The sequence below is a fragment of the Myotis davidii genome, unplaced genomic scaffold, assembly GCF_000327345.1.
Source record: "Myotis davidii unplaced genomic scaffold, ASM32734v1 scaffold32, whole genome shotgun sequence".
NCBI classification, from domain to species: Eukaryota; Metazoa; Chordata; class Mammalia; order Chiroptera; family Vespertilionidae; genus Myotis; species Myotis davidii.
The window spans coordinates 9,195,876-9,215,643 of record NW_006286587.1 but is presented as its reverse complement, the minus strand read 5'-3'; the positions used below and the strand labels follow the sequence as shown (position 1 = coordinate 9,215,643).

At 40.1% G+C, this 19,768-nt stretch overlaps 1 protein-coding gene across 1 annotated transcript in view; it reads right to left on the bottom strand.

Annotated features, from left to right (window-relative positions):
* The window catches only part of SPTLC3 (serine palmitoyltransferase long chain base subunit 3), a 128,224-nt gene that overhangs the window by 107,361 nt on the left and 1,095 nt on the right, over positions 1-19,768 (bottom strand). The gene's annotated exons all lie outside the window — the stretch shown is intronic.

Genomic DNA, 19,768 nt, shown 5'->3' with positions numbered 1-19,768 from the left:
GACTTTGAGGCTAGTCTTGATGGAGAGGAAGAGCATAAAGTGGAGAGTGCTTGCAGAGGGGAGAGACTGCCTGGGTTCAAATCCAGGCACTTTCATTTGCTGACTCTAGGACCTTTGAAAATTAATTCAGATAATATATGCAAAGTACCTGCCATACAATGAGCAACCATTAATTGTTATGATTTTCATTAAATCTGAATAGAGGTGATAGATGAAACTGTTAAAATGGATGATGTTACTTTTAGAAAAATATTTGGAAAGGAAGAGAAAGAGTATGTATAGAGCCTTGGCCAATGCTTACACATAGGAAGAAATGGGAGAATGGGGGTCCAGTAGGAAAGAGCAAGTGTGAGAGATGAGGAAGAAATGGGAGGTTAAAGAGGACAGAGTGGTGGGGGTTGAGATACTGACCTTGAGGAAGGTCATCCTATATGGGGACTCAGACAAGAAAACCTGGGCAAGTGATGCTGAACCCCTTCTTTACAGCATACACAAAAATTAACTCAAAACAGATCCTAGACCTCCGTGTGAAAGCTAAAACTGTAAAACTCTCCGAAAAAAGTTTAGGAGTAAATGTTTCCAACCTTAAGTTAGGCAAAAACCTTCTCAGATATGATACCAAAAGTGCAAATGACAAAACAGATAAGTTGTACTTCATCCAATTTAAAGTTTTTGTGCTTCAAAGGATACTATTAAGAAAGTGAAAAAACAACTGACAGTATTAGAGAAAATATTTCAAATCATCTATCTGATAAGGGTTTAGTATCGAGTATATGAAAAGAACACAGTTCAATAATAAAAATCCAATTAAAATATAGGCAAAGAATCCAAATATGTATCAATGGCCAAGATAGACACATGAACACACACACACACACACACACACACACTAGTATTCCTAATGGTAGCTAAAATTTAAAGCAGCTCTTTCCCCAGTAGAATTCTCCACTTTTACTCTAAAATGTTTGAGTGGCTTATTGGTTTTAAAGTTACCATTTATTTACCTTCTAAAATACTTTGGAATGTCATTAGATAGTGGTTGAAGCCATACAAATAGTGCAACACCAAAGCTCATGGAAGTGAAGTGGTACAAGAATGATGAGAGTACACAGTTATATCTTATTTGAAAGGGTATTTACTAGTAATGTCTTTAAGTTGTCCGGGCATTTAAAAAAATGAGTGTTTTAACCCCATCCTTATGTCATCATGCTCTATGAAACTCAGATATTTCACTGCTGATGTAATTAGTCATTCACCTATAGGCAGACACTAGAATATGATGTTCCACCTAATACACTCCAGGTGGAAACCTCCCACCTAGGAGATTCCAGTAGGAGAGCTGGAGTAGAAGAAACTGTGTGGTTCAGTCAACTCAAGTTGTTCAGACTGCTGAGATGACTAATACATGACAACTTCAATTAAAATTTATATTTTTAATATTGCCTTAAAACTCCAGCATCACATCTACCTAAAAGATCTTTCTGGTGTTGTTATTCCTATTTCAACACTAAACCAAGCCTTGTTGAGTGTCTGTGTGAGCAAATGTTCTGCTGGGAGACAGGATGTTCTCATAGATAGACTACAGCTGACAAATGGTATCAGAGAAATGATCAGGGTACTGTGGGAACTGGGAGGAAGCATTTAACACTAGCTGGAAGACATAGGGAGATTTCATGAATGAGAAGACAGTTGACCAAAGGCGAGAAGTATAAGGGCAGTAGGAATGCATAGAAAGAAAGATCTAAATAGACTCAGAGCATCCAAGGAGATGTTCATCAACCTTTCTCTTGGGCCACTGCAATCACTTCCTGGATGGTTTCTTTACTCCATCCTGACTCCCCAAATCTGAAGTTGCTAAATAGCTTTATCTCTAGCTCTAACATCCAAGCATCATTTATAACAGCTTTCCCAGTGCTTCCTCGAGATGGTCACCAACAAAAGGGTTTTGGGAAGGCTACCTAGCTCTGCACCTCTTGGGTGTTCTTCACAGTGTACATCAGTGGTTCTCAACCTTCCTAATGCCACGACCCTTTAATACAGTTCCTCATGTTGTGGTGACCCCCAACCATAACATTATTTTCATTGCTACTTCATAACTGTAATTTTGCTACTATTATGAATCGTAATGTAAATATCTGATATGCAGGATGTATTTTCATTGTTACAAATTGAACATAATTAAAGCATAGTGATTAATCACAAAACAATATGTAATTATATATGTGTTTTCCGATGGTCTTAGGCAACCCCGTGAAATGGTCGTTCGACCCACCCCCCACAAGGGGTTGCGACCCACAGGTTGAGAACCGCTGGTGTACATGATCTAGAATGTGAGAGCCAGGGGAGACATCTTTCTTGCTCATCACAGTATCTCCATGTCAACACACAGTTTCCAATGGTAGGTTCTGAATAAATATTTGTGATTGACTCAGCTTATTGAATATTATTAAAATGCTGAAGTGAAATTCCACATAACTTTGGGAACCCAGCATATGTATCAAATGTATTTATCACCTTTCATATAAACTTGGCTATACCATGACTAAACTCTATTTGGGAAGTGTTGGTTTTCATCATAAAATTACTTATATTATTTGCCTGCTTAATATTCACTATTTGAGACCCAGCACTGGCTTTACGTGATTATAAATCCAGGCTAGATGTTCTCACTGCACAACACCGTCAATTACACTTCCCAGATTGTATTACAATGATATTTTAAAAAGACAAGTCATTTGATAAAAGGACAGAAAATAAAAGATCACTTGCAGGAACAATAGCTTTCATTATCTCTCACACAGGCCTTTCAAATATTTCAAATATTTAAACCCTGTTGTCCAGTGTGACAAAGACTGGCTGTTCCTCAAACCCATTTCCCTTTCCTCTTTCTCTCAGCTGGACTACATTTCCCATAAACCTAGCAGATAGATGTGGTCAAGTTACTGAGTTCTACCAATGTGAAAGGGGTAGAAGAGAAATGTGCCATGTCCATGACTGGCCCATAAAACCTCTCTCAGGATCCATCCCTTTCCCTCTTTCGCCTGTTGCCATCTGAATGCTGGTGGCCAAGGTGGTCTTGGAAGCCACATATGAGGGATTGCAAAGCTTTTGTTAGTCTAGTTCCCTGAATAACTGTGTAGAGCACCTCCCCTCAACTTCCTATCACTGCCAATTAGACTTAATATGAGTGAGAAATAAACTTCCATTTGGTGCCTTTTTTATTATGACATCTAGTATTACTTTAATGAATACATACTATAGAAATTTTGTTAAAATACTTTTATTTCTAACCCTCATTTAGATGCATTTGAAAGAAATCTGGGAACCATGTTACCTTCCCAAGGCAATGTATCAGGACATGTCTGGGCTGACCAAAATTCAAACTTATATCTGGGGAAACTTATTCAGAAAATTAACTGAATCTAAGGTTAAATTCTTGAATTATTGAGCATCTTTGCATGTTAGGCAGTACCAATGGGGGAAAAATCATATTACAAGATTTAGGTTTTAGTGACCACCTAAGTCAGAGAGAAAGAGAGAAGAGAGAGAGAGAGAGAGAGAGAGAGAGAGAGAGAGAGAGGAGTTCATAAACATATAAAAAGCTCTTTGGGGATGAGGGAATGGGGGCTTTCCTTACAGAGGAATATCACCAGTGACTAAAGTTTAGGATCAGCCCAGTGAGATTGTTTTTTAAATATATTTTTATTGATTTTTTACAGAGATGAAGGGAGAGGGATAGTGAGTTAGAAACATCGATGGGAGAGAAACATCGATGAGCTGCCTCCTGCACACTACCTACTGGGTATGTGCTTGCAACCAAGGTACATGCCCTTCACCGGAATCAAACCTGGGACCCTTGAGTCTGCATGCTCTATCCACTGAGCCAAACCAGTTAGGGTGGGACTTGTTCTTTATATATTAGCTACTCCAACTCTTTCTTTCTATCAGTAAATCAGTAAACAAGTTCAGTTCCTGAGAGGTTAAGTTGGTTTCCAACTGTCTTGGCTTTTCTCTTCACCACCTGACAAATTAATAAGTCAGAAAGAACAGCCCATGAAGAGAGCCACAGGCTTCCACAGGACACACCCACCCTGAGAAGTGAAGGATTCGCAGAAAGGGCAAATTTGCTTGAAGGGGTCTAAACAGAGTCCCCAGCAGAGTGCCAATGACTGCTGTAGAAATAAATGAATGAACAAACGAATGAGAGAGAGAGAGGGAGAAACCCCAGACTGGGAAAGGTTGGGAGAGGAGGTGAGGGCCTTCTCAGACAGGAGGACCAACATAGGCACTTGCTAGAGAGATAAAACAAGAAGAACAGAACCTTACATGGGCCTCATCTGTTACCTACTTGGAGATGAGATGTACAAGGCCCACTGTAATGAAATAGGCCCTCTATGGCAGGGTAAGCCAGACTTTCTGTTTCAGATAGCAGTGAAAGAACACTGCACCTTCTTTGGGATGCCCCCTTATGAGAACTGCTGGAGAAAGGCAGAATAGAGAGATGTGTAGGATCCTAGGATCCTACCTGTGGTTGACAATGAGGGTGGAGGCTCTAATGTCAATTAGACAGAATTTAACTCTGGAACAAAGTGGCTGTCTCACCACCTTGCAACCATTGCATTATTCTGATCTTATTTGCGATCAGCTGACTCACTTGAGGATCACAGAGCTTTTATTAAGTTATCCTGGTAAATGAGAGAAAACAATGCATCAGGGTTTAGTATCACTGAGAATAACTACCATCTACTATCTCCCTGATCAGTTATAATGAGGCATGTGAAAACAGTGCTTATCTCCGAGGTGCTCAAAGCTTTTGTGGCCATGATCTTATTTATTTAGGTAATATTCCTAAGAGGTAGGTGATGAATAGCTGTAATAGAATTAGAAGTACCTTCACTTCATTATAGAGACACAGGGCATTAAGCAACTTCTCCAAGATTATAGAGCGGGAAAAGGCAGGGCTAAGTTGAATTTCTCAACTCCGCAGCACCAGAGCTAAAGCAGGAAAGCTTGAAGTTAGATCTCTGAAACATGACAGATTGGAACAGATTTCAGAAATCAAATAGCCAGGGCTGAATCTTTCTCCTTTCCAAGTGGGCACTGATGGCAGCAAACACTTCGTGGGAAGGCTGACTACCATGTGCATGGACTTGTGCTGGGCCCTGGAAGGAGCATTTGGGTAGTCTCTCTTATAGCTCCCATCCTCATAGAGTTCACAAGATAATGGGAGATCAAATGTGCATACAAAAATATAACATTTTGGACTGGACAGCAAGAAGTATCCAGTGGCAATATCTAATCAAGTGGATCGCAGTGGTAAAAAAATAAACAAGAAGTTTGGTAAGTCATTCCAATATGTATACACTTGTTCTTTCATTCAACAAACACATCTTAAGCACTTACTCCATGCCAGTAGCTGTGGTAGGTCTAGGTGACACAGTGGTGACTAAGAGGGACACAGCTCCTGTCCTCATGACAATCATGGGATATATGTATGCTATTCAATACAGTAATCCCCAGCCACACATGGCCTTTATATTTAAACTTAAATAATTGAAGTTAAATGAATGTAGAGATTTAGATTCTCAATTACACTAGCTAGATTTTAATTGTTTAATAACCATATAGGGCTGATGGCTACATTACTGAGACAGATATATAGCATTTTTTATCACCATAGGGGGTTCTGTTGACTTAGGTCAGCAAATAGTGGTGCACAGGCCAGATCTTGCTCACCACCCACTTTTGTAAATGAAGTTTTATTGGAACACAGATGCATCCTTTTGTTTATATATTGTCTATGGCTGCTGTTACACTATAATCGCAGAGTTGAATAATTGTGACAGAGGTTGCATAGTCTACAGAGCTAAAAATATTTGCTATCTGGTCCCTTACAGGAAAAGTTTGCCAACCCCTGGTCTAGATGGAAATACAGGTTCAAACAAACACAAAAAAGAAAGTGATGCATGCATAAAGGTGCTGTGAAGTGGGTAGGACAGAGATCTGACCTAGTTCAGGAAGAGACAAAAGGCCTCCCTAAAGAAGATGGTACAGTAGCTAAAATAATATTGGAATAATCTTAGGAGTTTACCAGGTACATTGTTCCCAGCAGCAGAAATAGCCTGAGGACCTGCCGGAAAGGGATGGGATATGTGGTGTTAGGGATAGTGAGGGGACAGGAGTGGCTGAATGTCAGTTCCAGGAAGGGACTCCCTCCATGTTGGCCATTGCTAGTACTCTAGTACCTAGCATAGCATCTGATATGAAGTAGGTATCGACTACCACTAGTACATTCTTGAATAGGCTAAGTTAGGAGGTTATACAAAGCTTATAAGCCAAGTTTTGGATTGTAGCCCTGATCCTAATAAGGGAAGCCACTGATGAGTTTTAAGCCAATGGTGGTTTAAAATTCTGATCAGATATGTGTTTTCAAAGGGCCTTTGCAAGGCTGTGTGGAGACTGTGTCTTCCAGGAGCACCCTCATTCAGTGTTTCACAGTGATTCGTGGTTGTGCAGTTGGTGATTTTAAAGTCTCTACCATATCCATTGTAGAAGATTTGATGAAGCGAATGTGTTCAGCTGATTTTGAAATTTTGAACCTACAACCAAAACTCACAAGGAAAGAGCCTCCTGAACTGCAAGAGAATGAACCAACATCAGAGGCATGTTTTGACAATACAGCTAATGACTCATAGGTGAGTTATAACAAGGGTGGGGTTCCTGGAAGCCCACAAAATGTGGTTCTGAGAGTCACTTGGCTGAACTCAGTGGATTAAACTTGGATTGCAAACAATCATTTTTCTCATAAAGTCAAATTGAAACAATTTCTTTTTGCACCTCAATGATCCTGAACCCCACCCAAAACTTCCTACTCCCTGAAGCTAAACCAAACAGTGCCTGCCATTCAATAACACAAAAAAGCAGAAAATCTTTCTACTCAGAAAGAGAGAAACTGGCTAAGGATTCAGTTGTTGTTCCTTCTTTTTGTTTATTAGGATTTTGCACATACCTATTCTTTTTTTTAAATCTATTTGTATTGACTTCAGAGAAGAAGGAAGAGGGAGAGAGAGATAGAAACATCAATGATGAGGAAGAATCATAGATTGACTGCCTCCTGCATGCTGCACACTGGGGATTGAGCCCACAACCCAGGCATATGCCCTAACCAGGAATGAACCATGATCTCCTGGTTGTCAACGCTCAACCACTGAGCAACACTGCACATAACTATTCTTGCTTCTCTCCCTACTCCTTCCTGCCTGCCACCCTGTAAAAGCACACACCTTTATGTATGTTATGAGCAGCCTAAGAGCCTATAACCTGGTTTATCTTTTGCTTGCCTTTCAAAACAGAATGTGTCCATGAAGAAATAATGTTTACCTGAATGTATACAAATTGCTGAAACCTATTGTTTTCATGGAAGATAGAACATGCCATTTTATTTTCTATAAAAAGCTTTTGCTCCTTGGAAAACCAAGCATCCTAACAACCTAGTCACATAACAATTTATTTCTTTGCTTCCAAGAAATCTGATAATAGTCATAGTTATAATTAGCAGATTAATTTTTCTTATCATGTGGCACATAATGAAGGAAAAAAAATAACTCCTCCCAGAGCAAGACTAATCTTGACTAGTTTTTATCTATACTTCTGAATCAACCAGCTTAGAGGACCCAGGCATTCTTTTAAGCCATCGTAGTTTCTGACCCGTAAGTAATGGGGGTACAAGATTTGAATCATCTGATTGGTATAATGATTGATACTACATTTAACAACAACACACACACAAAAAAAAACCCCTGATGTTTGTGATCTATTCATTTCAGTCTTTGAATCATTTTCTCAGGTCAACATGTGCAGTATTTCTATCTGTTTCTGTCTACAGGTACCTGATTCAGCAGTCTTGCTAAGAACTGACCAATGGGACGCATGGTCCCTTATGGAAAAAGCCAGTCCCTTTTGCATAAACTAACAAACCAATTCATGAGGTACATGAGTTGTGTGTTTTTCCCAGATGTCCCAAGTTATTTGCAAGTGTTGACAAAACATGTTAGTGCCAAGCGCTCCTATATTTGTTTTTAGTTCTATAATGTGAAAGGGAGTGTTGTGTGAAGGTGCTAGAAACTGGCGGTGGACAGAGGTGTGTCTTGCCCTGGATTGGCCATTTTGAGATCTTGGAAAAGTGATGGCACCTATTTGAGTCTCACTATTGATTTCTCTGGCATGTTGTTCTAAGATATACAAAAAAAGGAAGCACTGTATATATGACTCTTATTTTGGGAAACAAGAAGATGCCTTTAGTTCTTACATGAAGCAAATGCAGTTTTTTATATCCATTTTGCAATTGAGACTAAAGAACTTGCAACAGCAAATACCATGGTGAGTATTCACATATGTGGTCTGGCCGTTGGCTTTAAAGGCTTGGAGGTTTCCAAAAAAATTCAGCTTCTCAGAAAAGGCCTTGGTCTGGGTGACAAGAGACTAAGGGAGTATCCCAGTGGTGTGACTTTGAACTCAGTCCCTTAGCTTTGCTGAGCCTTATTTCTCCATGTGTAAGAAGACAGGGGATAGAGTGGAATTGTATGGACTTCTAAGTCAAATTCCCTTACTGCTAGCTGGATTACACTAAAGACCAAAAAGGAAAATAGCTCTTGATCCTTTGGAATTAAATGTGTACAGCAGGAGAACTCTAGTGAGTCAGCCTTCCCTTGAGTCATTTCTTGACCGCGCTCAATGTTTTTTGCATAGTATTCAGTTCTTTGTCCATAGACTAAACTCTCCAATGTTAAGTGAACAATTTTATAGTATCTTTCTGCAGTCAAAACTATATTATGAAGTACTTTTTAATAGGAACAACCAAAAGATAATGTAGGTAAGAATTCATTGAATGGTATACTTCAGATTTGTGCATTTCATTATATGTAAATTTTACCTCAAAAGAAGGAAAAGAAATTTTAAACAAAAAATGAAGTCTAGTTAATGATATACATATGGAAAAGTTTCGGAGTAAAGTGTACTGATTCTACAACTTTCTTTGAAATGCATAAATTCTATGAATTGATAAATGGAGAAAGGGATAGATAGATGGATAGACATGAGATAAAACAAATATAATAAAACATAGAATTTAGGTGGTAAGTATGAGTACTCATTTAGAGCTCTTTTAATTCTTCTGTAAGTTTGCAAATATTCACAATAAGATGTTTGAGGGGAGGTATTTATTTATTTATTTATTTATTTTTAGTCATAAAGACACAGACTCTGGGGCCATTCTGCTGTACTAACTAAAAGTTAACTCTTAAACAAATTTAACTTTTGTATGATCAGTTGCCTCATGTAAAAAAATGGGGATAGTAACAGTATCAAACACATAAGGGTGTTATAAAAATCAAAAAGTTGGTATTTGTAAAGTTCTTAATATGTAGTGTGATGAAAGTTTGTTAAATAAAATTAAAAAACAACAACTCATAGCTCTGGCCTGTGTGCTGCCAAATGGTTAGAGCATAGACCACTGAACCTCAGGGTTCAAGTCCCAGTCAAGGACATGTATCTGAGTTGTGGGTTTGATCCCCACCCCGAGGGCACATGCAGGGAGCAACCAATCCATATGTCTCTCTCACATCGATGTTTCTTTCTCTCTCTCTCTCTCTCTCTCTCTCTCTCTCTCTCTCTCTCTCTCTCTCTCTCTCTCTCTCTCTCTCTCTCTCTCTCTCTCTCTCTCTCTCTCTCTCTCTCTTTCTCTCTCTCTCTTTCTTTCGCTCTCCCTCTCTCTCTCTACCTCTCCCTTCTTTCTCTCTCTAAAAATCAATGGAAAAAATATCCTCAGGTGAGGATTAACAACAAAAAAATCAACTAACATATAGAGTCATTGGCGGAAAAACAGATTGTACTGACATTTCTTGGACATTCAACCCTGAGAATAGATTATTTTATTAAAACCAGATGACAAGCTTGTATACTCTGAGGTATTAGTCATGTTCTCTCTAATCTAGGCATATTTTATCTCCTGCTAAGAGGCAACAGAATCATCAGGATTAATCAATAATATTTAATTTCTATTTTTATTTCCTTCAAAAAGGTTCACTTGCTTAAACCATGTTCCCTGACCCCAGGCCTGGAGTATACATAATATCTGGATATCAATATAAATTATGCACTGTTTGTTGGATTATAAATTAGTGCAGCCACTATGTAAAACAGTGTTGAGGTTTCAAAAAAATTAAGAATAGAACTACCATGTGACCCAGCAATTCCACTTCTTGGTATTTATCCAAAGAAAACAAAACACTAATTCAAAAATATATATGCACTCCTATGTTCATTCCAGCATTATGGACAATATATGGCAGCAAATTAGATATCTATTGATAGATGTATGGAGAAGAAGATGTGGTAATATATACAAGGAAATATTACTTGTTCATAAAGTAGAGTTAAATATTGTCATTTGCAAAAACATGGATGAACCTAGAGGGCATTATGCTAAATGAAATAAGTCAGAAAGAACAAAGCATGTAGCTGCCTGATCACACAAAATAATCTAGTGCTTTAATGATTTTTAAAAAGGGGGCAGTTAATGTTCTCCAACAAAGGTAAGAAAATCTGTGAATTAATTTATAAAAGGTTATACCCTTTGAAGTCTAAAAAGAAGCTTGTGTATCATGAGTGGGGTCATTTTAGTCTTTTTTAAAATTAAATTTATTGGTGTGACATTGGTCAACATGATCATGTAGAATTCAGGTGTGGGTTTCTATGTTACAAGATCTGTATACTGCACCATGTGCTCACCACCCAAAGTTAAATCTCCTGTCACCATATATTAGGACCCCTTTCTGCCCCTACCCTTTTTAGTTTTTAAATAACTGGGCTTGCAGTTGCAAATAGCAATTTGAATCGCAAACAAAACAAAACTAATGGAAGTTCTTATAAGCAATCCTATATAATGAAGAACTAATATGCTAATTAGACTGAACAGCAGAATGCCCATCTGAACAACCTTCCGGACGAAGCCAGGGTTGCGAGGGCCGAGCCCCTTGCACGAATTTCGTGCATCAGGCCTCTAGTCCTATATAATAAAAGGCTAATATGCAAATAGACCAAAAGGCAGAAAAACCAAACAACTGGTCGCTATGACATGTGCTGACCACCAGGGGGCGTATGCAGAGCATGGCGGGCGTTGGCCATGGTGGGATGGTGGAGCAAGTGAGTGGGGGCACTAGACCAAGGTGCTGTCATCGGGGGAAGCCTCTGATGATTACTGAAAATTCTTTGTCCCTGCACACCATGGTCCTGCCCAGTGCTTGCACCTGCTGCCAGCACTGGAGCTGCCTCTTGCACCAGCTGCCAGTGCCTGGCACCAGTCCTGATCACTGGGCGCCATCAGTGGGTGTGAGCAGCAGCTGCTGGCATTGATGTCCCTACGGGCTTCTCCACATTCCCCTGCTCCTGAGGGGCGGTCAGGGCAGCAGCCGCCACTCACACCCACTGAGGCGCTGACCCTGCTTGCACCCGCTACTGGTGCCAGCCGCAATCACTGTGTCATTGTCAGCAGGTGCAAGTGGGGCCAGCACCGTCAGCACGTGGGAGCGGCAGTGGAAGTGAGGCTGCCAGCAGACAGGGGCCTGGGAGCCGCGGCAGGAGGGGCCAGGCAGGGGCATGGAGGATGGGCTGAGATCTGCCCCTGTACCTACTGCAGCCTCATGGCCCACAGTTCCTTTCAAGGTGCACGAATTCATGCACTGGGCCCCTAGTAGATTAATAAAAACAGATGGTTTTTATTCATCCCACAAATAGTATTCAGCACTGACTATATACAGGCTCGGGTCTAGGTGCTGGGGATTCAGTAGTGGATAAGATAGAAATCCCTGACAATGTGAGGCTCACATGCAAGATAGACAGACAACAGATAGGAAATAAGTGTGTGTGTGTGTGTGTGTGTGTGTGTGTGTGTGTGTGTGTGGTGTTAAGTACTAAAGAAAAATAGCAGGAAGGAGAGGCAAGAAGAGAGGAGGTTTGCAATGTTAGGTAAGTTCAAGATGACCTCTTACAAAGAAGATAACATTTGATTCAGGACTTGAGAGGGCACAGACACCTGGATATCTGGGAAGCACAAATGGGAGAGGAAGTGCTAATGTCCCAGGTGGACTGATGCATGGTTGCTTGCATTTGTGTAGCTGAAATCCATTGAGCATTGGAAAAAAAAAGCAAGGGTTATATCAGGGAGGACCAAGCCAGGGGCCTTATGGCCATTGTGAGGATTTTGTCAGTTGCTCTGAGTGAAATAGAAACAAGGGGAAGGATTGGGACAGAAGAGTGACATCTTGGTTTCATTTCACAAGAACATTTTGGCTGTTGTGTAGAGGCCAGTCTTGCAGTCTTGCTGGTGGTGATGGACAGAGATAGAAAAATGACATGGTGGTTTTAAAATATGTTCATAAATTCTTTGAAACTCTTCCCACCAAGAAGTGGGTTGATCTATTCCCCCTGAATCTGCTGGGATTGTTTTTGACAGCTTCAACCTATAAAGTAGGGTTGAGGCCAGGTTATGAAAGGCCATGACTTCTTCATTTGCTAGAAAGCTATCTTCAAGTCCTCCCTGCTAGAGAGGACTCGTGGAAATTTAGTCCGGAGTCCCAGCTTGTCCTGTTCTTCAGGCATCTCAGTCTGGATGGCAGGCATGGGAGTGAGGAAGCCACCTTGGAGGCAGATCTTCCTGACCCAGCGGTTCCAGGCTCAGGCCACTGAGCCATCCTAGCCGGGGCCCCAGATATCATGGGAACAGGGAGGAGCAGTCCCCACTGTGTCTCTTTCTGAACTTCTGACCAGCAGAATCCATGAGCATAATAAAATGGTTGTTGTTCAATGCCACTGTGTGTTGGGATGGCTTGTGATGCAGTGATATATAATTAGGGCAGAGGAAGAAGAGATTAGGCTCCTGCACCAATCCAGGTGAGAGAGCATGGTGGGTGAGAATAGAGTGGTTGCTGTGGGGAAGGTGAGTAAAATAGTCAGATTCTGGATACAATGTGAAGGTAGGATCATGAATTTGCTGACTAAATGTAGAATGAAAGAGAAAAGTCATGAATGATACTCAGGTTTTTGGTTTGAGTCACTGAAAGGATAGAGTTGTTTACTGAGATGGGGCAAACTGTAGGGAATAAGATTTGGGAACAGAGAGAGGGAATAGTTATCAGGAGTTCAGTTTTGGACATATACAGTTGGAGATGTCACATATACATAGAGAGATGAGACAAGATCAGATGATCATGGTAAATATGCAGTTAGAAAAGAAAAAAAGGTACAAGGACTAAGCCTTGGGTCACTCTATTATTTAAAAGTCAAGGAGATGAGGAGGTAGCAGAAATCAAAACTGCGAAGGAACAGCTAGTGATATAGAAGTGTCATATTCTGAAATCCAAGAGAAGAAAGTGCTTTAAGGAAAAGGGAGTGATTACCTGTGTCAAATTCCACTGACAAGTCAAATAAAATGGGAACTGAGAAGCCATCATTGAATGAGAAGAGTCGAGAGTTTAAGACTATAATTTATTCAGCACCTATTATATGCCAGGCATTGCACTGTACACTATTAAAATAGTGGAGAAGAGATAGTTTCAGATTAATCTTAATAGATAACAGTTATCATTTATTAAATATCTACTCTATACTTGATAGTTATTAGGATCCTTACATATGCTATCTCATTTCATATTCACCATTGCCTTGTTAGATATGGATCAGAGACATAAGGTTATCTGTCCAATGTGACATAGTTACTAAGGGGCAGAGCTAGGTCTCAAACCTACTTCTAAATGAATTCAACATGAGTGGTTCTTCCTAATATCATTCTTCCTTAAGTGGTTCCCTGGGAAATCCTGAGTGGTTCTGGGGTATGAAAAGTCACCAGGAAAGAAATATCTTTCTGGGAGTTCATTTTTACTCAATGCTTTTAAGGGAGGACATAAAAATAATTTTATAAGAAAAATATAAATGTATTATAGAGTAGAATGCAAAATCCTAATATAAGTTTTAAAATAAATGAATGACATTTATTGTGCATATTGCTTGAGTTACTTTGGGCTTTGTGTGGTTTTCTCTCCTTGGTAAATCAATTTATGAATACCTTCCCATCTCCTCTGGAGAGGTTGACTTGCTGGTAGTTAGGTTGTGAGAGCAGATGTAGCCTAATTAATAAAGGCATTCCACAGCCGAGGCTCTTAACCACGGGATCTGAGAAACTCAGGGAATATATGAACTCTCTACATGGGAAATTTTATGATTATGAACCCATTCATAAAACGTACCTATCAGCTTCTCAAAGGATCCTTGACTTCAAATGGGTAAGGCCCACATGGCAGAGAAAGAACAGTCAAGTACAACTTGACAGAATAATTATGATTTGCAGACAGCCTTTTTCTTGGGCAACTTTGAAGGCCCAGTCACAACGTATCTAGAGAACAACAGTGGTGACCAAGCTTTATGCTCCATTGTCTAACAAAAGATTTCTCTGTCACATCCTGTGAAGTCTGAGAGATGAAGGTTGACTAATAAAATATTGTCAGTTCTATGACATTTTGACGAACACTTGGGCACCTAATATTTAAAATCAGGGCTAGTCAGGGAAATCTAGCATATGAAGTCAGCTATAATTGTTCCTCAAACTTGCATATTCCAGGGTTAATATAACAACTCAGGGAAAGGAACATAAATTTTTATATTATCTACTAGAGGCCCAGTACACAAAATTTGTGTACTCAGGGAACGAGATGGGGGGGATACCTCAGCCCAACCTGTGCCCTCTCACAGTCCGGGAGCCCCACAATCAATCACCCTAAAGAGGTAGGCTCCACCCACCCAACCAGAGCTCCATGATGCATAGCTGGGGTAGCCTGGGCCTCCCTCTTTGGGGCAATAAATAGCACCCTGCAGAGGGAGGACCTGCCTACTCGCTGCAGCGTGCCAGTTGGTGGCCTGGGCCTCCCTCCTTGGGGTGATAGTGGAGCCCCTCCCCCCCAATTGATCAATTGCCCCACCAGCAGGTGAACTGGGCCTCTCTCTGCAGGGTGATCATGGAGCAATGGGTGGGCCCCCAACCAATCTCATCACACCCGCCTTGGCTGGCCTGGTGCCAGTGGGTGTTATAGCGTGGTCCTCTGGATGGTCATTCCGCTGTTCGGCCGTTAGGTCGATTTGCATATTATACTTTTACTATTATAGATTCTTCTTTTAAAGTATGAAGTAAATCTAAATTAAGAGAAGTCAATGTCCCTGAACCATTCTTAAACGTGTATGAGAAAATAGCACTGTACTTATGACCTCTTATTTTTCTCACCCTATTTACCTATAGTTCAGAGATTTCAGATTTGTGGCTGGAAGCAATATTTCCTTGAAATCTACACTATTTGAATTTTTAAAGGTTAGATGCCAATATTTAAAAATGAGGAGATTCTCTCTGCCTCCCACCTCATTTGGATTTCCAACTTCTTTTGAAAATCCTACGATCTGTTTACACAAGACTTGTTCTGCTTCTTGGAGACAAAGAGCTTTGTTAGGTAAATACATTCTTGCCACTTCCTACTGTTCCATACCAGACCCTGCCACCCTCAGTCTCTGCTGTAATCAAATGGTATTCAATGTGACAAAATTAATGAGTGGAGCAGATTTCTGATGGTACTGTGATGGATGGATAAAATATAACTATTTTTAATACTTCTCTGAGTTATGCTTATAGTATTTTGTTTATTTTCCCTCCAAATGTTTCATCTAAATTGTGAATTATCTGGCCAATATCTTGGTTTCGAATAGAGTGGCAACAGCTCCTTCTCACATTAATTTACAGGTTGGATATTTTAGAATTATAGTAAAACTACATTAATTCAGACCAACTGGGACAAAGGTGACAACATATAGTAGAAATATTAAATTCAGTGTATTTCAAAATAAATGTAGTAAATTCCTTGCAAGTATTTAGGTTGACATCAATCCACCTCTAAAAGTGTTTCTAAGAAAGGTTTTTTAAAGAAACTTTAGTAAATAGATAAAATTAATTTATAACTGGTAAATATTAAATATAATTAACACATGTATTTTAATTAAGAAAACTTCTTCACCTTAACACACACTTTTATTCATAGGTAATAGAATGAATTGCAGGTTGCCACAGGTTGAATAATTACACTTCAGATTTGGCATCATTCAGATGACTGCACTTTTGCATTAGTAATATTTGAGTTCATTGTATTTGGCTAAACCAGTCAGACATTCATCTTAAGGGATACAGTCCTTATCCCAAAACACAAAACAAATTGAAAGCAAATAGACGGCCACAGCAAACTCTCTCCTCAAAATGTAAATGCCAGCACCAAAAATGGATATGATTCAGAGAAAGATAAATACCACATGATCTCATTCATTTGTGGAATATAATGAACAACATAAACCGATGAATAAACATAGATTCAGAGACAGAGACACATCGAACTGACTGTCAAATCTCAGAGGGAAGGTGGGGGGTTGGGAGGGCTAGAAATCCACCAAAGGACTTGTATGCATACATATAGCATTATCAATGGACACAGTCACTAGCGGGGTGTGACCACGTACTGGGGGGTGGGAGTAGCTGGAGAGAGGTCAATAGAGAAAAAAAATAATATTGTAATAGCTATGTATGAGCCAGGGGGTTTCCTTGAAATATTGAGGAGACTACTTGGTTAAAGTATGTAATTGTTTAACCACTATGTTGTGAACCTGAAACTAATACAGAATAATATTGAATATGAACTATAATGGGGGAAAAAGATGGAAAATTGTATGTTATGTTTTTCATCATAACAAAAAACAATTAAAAAAACAGAAAATGCACACAAGTTGGAAAGGAAAATAAATAAATAAAATGGATATGAGATTGCAGAATGAATTTTCTAGATATTTATAAACAAGAGTATCCATATGTTCATTTATTTATTGCTGCTTAACAAACCACTGCCACACTTAAAACAGCAATCATTTATTTGCTCAGGAATCTGTAATATGAGCAGGACTCAGCAGGGACAACTGACTTATATATTCCATGAGGTATCAATTGGAGCTGATAGATCCCAGGCTAGAGGACCCATTTCCAAGATAGCTCACTTACACAGTTTACAAATTGGTGCTGTATCTCAGCTAGTAGCACAGCAAGGATACTTGGTTTCTCTCGACTTGGGTTTCTTCTCTGGGTTACTTGGGCTTCCTTCAAACATGGTGGCTAGGTTTTAAGAGTGAATGTTCTAGGAAGATTGGCTCAAGCTAACAGGATTCTTTTAACTTTAGTCTCAGATATCCCAGATAATGCCTTCTATCACATTCTATAGGCCGAGTAAGACATTAGGTCCAACCCACATTGAAGGGGAGTAAAATAGATTTTACTTTTCAATGGAAAACCTATCAAATCATTTGCAAATGTCATTTACCTACTGCATTGCATATCTACGATATGATATTCCTATTAACAGGAATTGCTGTGCTAAGTGAACTGCCTATTCAGGGTGACCATATGGTGTGGGAGAAAGTGTCTGAAAGGCAGATTACCTGTAGTCTTCCATCTGGGTCTCAGTATAAGTCCATATGACTCAGGGTTACATGGAGTTGGTTTTCTTTAACTCGGAGTTTTTTAAAATAAAGAATGGGTGGTGGTTGCCCTAGCCCAGGGGTGGGCAAACTTTTTGACTCGAGGGCCACAGTGTGTTCTTAAACTGGACCAGAGGGCCGGAACAAAAGCATGGATGGAGTGTTTGTGTGAACTAATATAAATTCAAAGTAAACATCATTACATAAAAGGGTACGGTCTTCTTTTTTTTTTTTTTTTTTAGTTTTATTCATTTCAAACGGGCAGATCCGGCCCGCAGGCCGTAGTTTGCCCACAGCTGCTAGCTGGTTTGGCTCAGTGGATAGAGCGTCGGCCTGTGGACTCAAGGGTCCCAGGTTCGATTCTGGGCAAGGGCATGTACCTTGGTTGTGGGCACATCCTCAGTGGGGAGTGTGCAGGAGACGGCTGATCGATGTTTCCCTCTCTCATCTATGTTTCTAACTCTCTATCCCTCTCCCTTCCTCTCTGTAAAAAATCAATAAAATATATTAAAAAAAAAGAATGGGTGGTGGCATGTGCATGGATGCAGTGTGTCTGTGAATGAACAATGCTGCATATTGAAGGCTCTGGTATGTGACAGTTTGGTGCCATTTGCAATAATCAGCTCAAATTTTCATTAACAACAGTAAAGCACACAAGCAAAACATAATACCTTTAACTCACACTTACTCTGCCCTTTAAGGCTGAGTTTAGTTTGCCCCTTCTCTGTGGAAGTGGGTATGGATCTCACTTCTACTAACATCTTGTATTTAGAGAAGCAGCATGCACTAAAAATACAAACTTGGGTTTTAGAATTGGGAAAACCAGGTTCCCAAACTGGTTTTGATGCTTCTGCTGATGACTTTGGTTAACTTACTAAAGCTTTGTTTCCTCACCTCTACAATGGGTCTGATAGTAATTATATCTACCTTGTAGGAATGTGTGAGATGATGAATGCAAAGTAGTTAGAATGTCTGGCACTTAGAAAGAATGTGGTACATGTTAGAGATTATACAATACATAATTATTATTTTCTTGGTTACTTCCCAAGCTTTTTCACTACAGGCCAATGTGTTAGGAGTTAGAGCATGATATTCTTGAATATTTGTGGTCACAATGAAAGCATAATCCCTTTCCTTTTCTCAAGTGTCATTGGTATCTTAGTCAATCTCAGTTTTTTAAAATAAGGGTTTTTAGGCTGTTAGTGGAAAGTGCACACTACCATAGAGTCTCGGTACCAAAAGAAGTTGGAAGGGAGAGGTGGGGGTGGGGAGGAAACATATATAATACTTTAAACAATAGCGAATTTAAGTTAAAAAAAAAGAAGTTGGGCTAAGGTGGATGGTCTGGAGTTCATGCTCCAGTTTTCTTATAGATAGGTGATCTTGAAAAGTTATGCTCTCAGAGCCTCAATTTCCTCACCCATACAGACATGGCTAACAGTATTCAGCTAACAGTATTATGAGAATAAAATGAGGCAAAAGGAACTGGCATGAAGCAGCTACCAACAATGCTATTTATTAGCACTAGTTCCCATCTGCGAGAGGCCAGACCTGAGGTTTTCATTGGACGCTTCTAAGGCTAGGGTAATGCCTTTTGTTAAGAGGGGGCCACAGCATATTCACATACAGCCATGCTCCAGAGTACCCCCTCCCCATCGCCCCTTCACCTCTTCCAACTGGACGCACAGATTTAATGCACTGAGTGGCGAACTGGCTCCCAGCAAGCCCAACCTGTCCTGCGATCTTACGACAGTCTGACCTTTCCCCTGGGTGGATGCTGGTTCTCTGGGGATGGGTCAGTGATGAACCGTACAGGTTCCCTGCCCAGCTTCTCATTTCCCAACAGTGAAGCTACCCGTCTGGCTATGCCAATTTGCTTCTGAAGCAGGTGAGCTCATCCCTGCTCCTCAGAGCAGCGAGGCAGGGCATCCTGTGGGAAGTGGGGAACTGCCTTTTTACAAATACCTCACAGAGCCCAGCCCCCTCTTTGAATAAGCTGACAAAATTTCTCCAGTTCCTTCTCCTCCTCCTCTTCTGCCTCCTCTTCCTCCTTCTCCGTAGAGCCCCATCAAACATTATTTTACAGCAGGAGCCAAAAAATGTTTCAAATGGGAAAACAAAAGGCTGTTTGGTTCTGTGTGCAGCATGTAACAATAAGCCACAC